Source organism: Gracilinanus agilis, unplaced genomic scaffold, assembly GCF_016433145.1.
Source record: "Gracilinanus agilis isolate LMUSP501 unplaced genomic scaffold, AgileGrace unplaced_scaffold58026, whole genome shotgun sequence".
Classification (NCBI taxonomy): Eukaryota; Metazoa; Chordata; class Mammalia; order Didelphimorphia; family Didelphidae; genus Gracilinanus; species Gracilinanus agilis.
Window position 1 is genome coordinate 1,396 of NW_025393593.1, and position 3,353 is coordinate 4,748.

The following is a 3,353-nucleotide window of genomic DNA, read 5'->3' on the forward strand; positions in this document are numbered from 1 at the left end:
TTCTCAGATTGGGGTTTCATATCGTAAATAAATGGAGACCTTGGTCAAATTTAGAAAAATATTAATGATCTCTAATTGAAAAATGGCCAAAGTATATGAACAGACAGTTTTTGGGTAAAGAAATCAAAGCCACATATAATTATACAAAAAAAGCCCTAAATCTTTTTTAATTGGAGAAATGTAGATCAAAATGGCCCTTGGATATTATCTCATACCTATTAAATTGGCTAAAAATGATAAAAGGGCAAAATGACAGATGCTTGGAGGTGCTATAGAAAAATGAAGAGCATTCTGGAATTATGCCCAAAGGGTTATATATACTTATAACTTTTTGTCAGATGATGCCTTCTTAGTGCAGGGTGGGAAAGGAGGGATAGAGATGCCTGGGAACTTTAATGTAACAAACAAATAATAAACAAATTTAATTTTTAAAAAGTACCAAAGATATAAGGACTCCTGTGTTACCAGGGGCTTAGAGATTAGGATCTGGGTGTTACTCTCTCTTTAGGGTGACTTCTGGGTGTGTCTTATCCTTTATCCTATTTGGATGAAGTTTTAGGTGTAGTATCAAATGTGGATAGTGTTAAAATTGAGAGTCTAGTGTCAGCAAGATATTTATAAGTCTCTCATCATCTACCATTTTAGAATTAGACTGTAGGGAAATTCCCAGAAATATAATCTCCATGTTATTCAGCCTTCATTACTTAGATTTCATGATAATTGAGAGTCTGCCCAGAAGGTAGATACTTGGTTTCCATGTCATGATATGTCTACTCCCAGATCTTATTCCCATTGTACTTGGGATTAAGGATTACTGTTTGCTTGGGTGAAAATACTTTCCCCTTCTGACCTTTTATCGCCTCTATCCACTTAGTCTTACTACAAAATCCATATCCTTATCTGCCTAGAGGTCATTTCTTCATAGCCCCACCAAAGTCAAGTATCAAGCTGCCACCACTGACTGAACAAGATGATGCTGAGCACTGAAAGTGGAGAAGGCTTCGTGGTGAAGGTCCAGGGCTTGCCCTGGTCCTGCTTGGCCAATGAAGTCCAATGCTTCTTCTCGGAATGCAAAACTCAAAATGGGGCACCAGGCATTCATTTTATCTATAGCCGGGAAGGCAGCCTAAGTGGAGAAGCATTTGTTGAACTCGAATCAGAAGACGAAGTCAAATTGGCACTGAAAAAAGACAGAGAAACTATGGGACACAGATGTGTTGAAGTATTCAAGTCAAACAACATTGAAATGGATTGGGTATTGAAGCATACTAGTCCCAGTAGTCCTGACGCTGCCAATAATGGCTTTGTGCATCTTAGAAGACTCCCATTTGGCTGTAGCAAGGAAGAAATTGTTCAGTTTTTTTCAAGGTTGGAAATCATGCCAAATGGCATAACATTGCTGGTGGACTTCCAGGGGAGGAGTAAGGGGGAGGCCTTCATGCAGTTTGCTTCACAGGAAATAGCTGAAAGGGCTCTAAAGAAACACAAGGAAAGAATAGGGCACAGTCACATTGAAATCTTCAAGAGCAGCCGGGCAGAAGTTCGTACTCGTTATGATTCTCCTCGAAAGCTAATGCCTATGTAGCAGCCAGTTCCTTATGACAGGCCCGGTGCTGGCAGAGGCTATAACAGCACTGGTAGAGGATCTGGGTTTGAAAGAATGAGACGTGGTGCCTATGATGGAGGGCATGGAGGCTAGGATGACTACAATGGATATAATGATGGATACAGCTTTGGGTCTGATAGATTTGGAGGAGACCTCAATTGCTGTTTTTTAGGAATGTCTGATCATAGATATGGAGATGGCGGGTCTACTTTCCAGAGTACAACAGGCCATTGTGTGTACATGAGAGGATTACCTTACAGAGCTACTGAAAATTGTATTTACAGTTTTTTCTCACCACTCAACCCTGTTCGGGTACACATTGAAACTGGAGCTGATGGCAGTGACTGGAGAAGCAGATGTTGAATTTGCTACTCATGGAGATGCTGTGGCAGCTATGTTAAAAGATAAAGCAAATATGCAGCACAGATATGTAGAACTCTTCTTGAATTCTACAGCAGGAGCAAGCGGTGGTGCTTATGGTAGCCAGATGATGGGAGGCATGGGCTTGTCAAACCAGTCTAGTTACGGTGGTCCAGCTAGCCAGCAGCTGAGCAGGGGTTATGGAGGAGGCTACAGTGGTCAAAGGAGCATGAGCGCATATGACCAAGTTTTACAGGAAAACTCCAGTGATTTTCAATCAAACATTGCATAGGGAGCCAAGGAGCACTGAACAGCAACTACTAGAGTAGCAGGAGCCCTGCATCTATGAGAGTGAACAGAATGGGAGGGATATCTGGCATGTTCAGTATGCTCATACTGGGGAATGGGGAATGGAAATCCTGATCACTGACTCTTGGTCAACTTTTTTTAAATAAAAAAAATGAAGTTAAACAGTTTTGCAATACAAGCTTGTGATTTATTCTTACTGTAAGTGAAATCGGGATTGTTTTTAAAAACTTCAGGTTCAGTATTTTTGAACAATGGTGGATCAGGAATAAAGAAAGAGAGAAGTCAGACTTGTAGACTACAAAAAATCTGTACCTCTAGATTCACCATGAATAATGACTTCAAGAAAATTATCAGTGGACCTGGCAAGAACTGAAAAACATCATGAGAAAGGAAATTGATTACATTTCAATGAAAGGAAAGAACCCATTAATGATGTGGTGACAATTCTTGGATCCACTGTATAGTTATGGTCATATCACAAATTAGACTGACAAAGAACAAAGTTAGTATGAAGATGGGAAAATTTTAAAAAGAGAAAAGAATTTTTTAAAAGAAGGTATCATGATGTTATGAAGACAGTCTTGATACTATACTTAGAGATCTGGTCAATTTGTTTATACTGTCAAAACTGTGACCATGTCTAAGTTTTCCATGTGTCTCTAAAATACTTTCCATAATGTCTATGAAATTAAAAACTTTAAGAAAAAAAATAAACCTTTACCATTCTATTTTTCCAAATTAACATGAAGTCAACTGATATCATTTCTTCAATTTTGTCTCTCTCCCTTTTTTCATCTTTTGCATTGAGGAGAAATTCATTGATTTTTACACTGACACTGTTGATCTTTTTTATCATTTTTGTCTAGTTGTTAAGATTTTACTCTGAACAATCTTTTTTAATAGACTTCTACTGAAACCCATGTCCAAAGCAACTTGAACCACTAGAGTTTTCATCATGATTGAATCGTCTGAATTACTTGTTCCAATACAGACTGGATAATCAAGAGATCCATAATTTTATCCTCTGGAACATCTGAAGTGGACAAGAGCTGTTCAAAGAAATATGGACACCTAGCCT

General features: G+C 38.6%; 1 pseudogene; it reads left to right on the plus strand.

Annotated features, from left to right (window-relative positions):
• The first annotated feature begins 970 nt into the window (after positions 1 to 970).
• On the plus strand, positions 971 to 2,353 carry LOC123256349 (annotated as a pseudogene).
• The last annotated feature ends 1,000 nt before the right edge of the window (positions 2,354 to 3,353 follow it).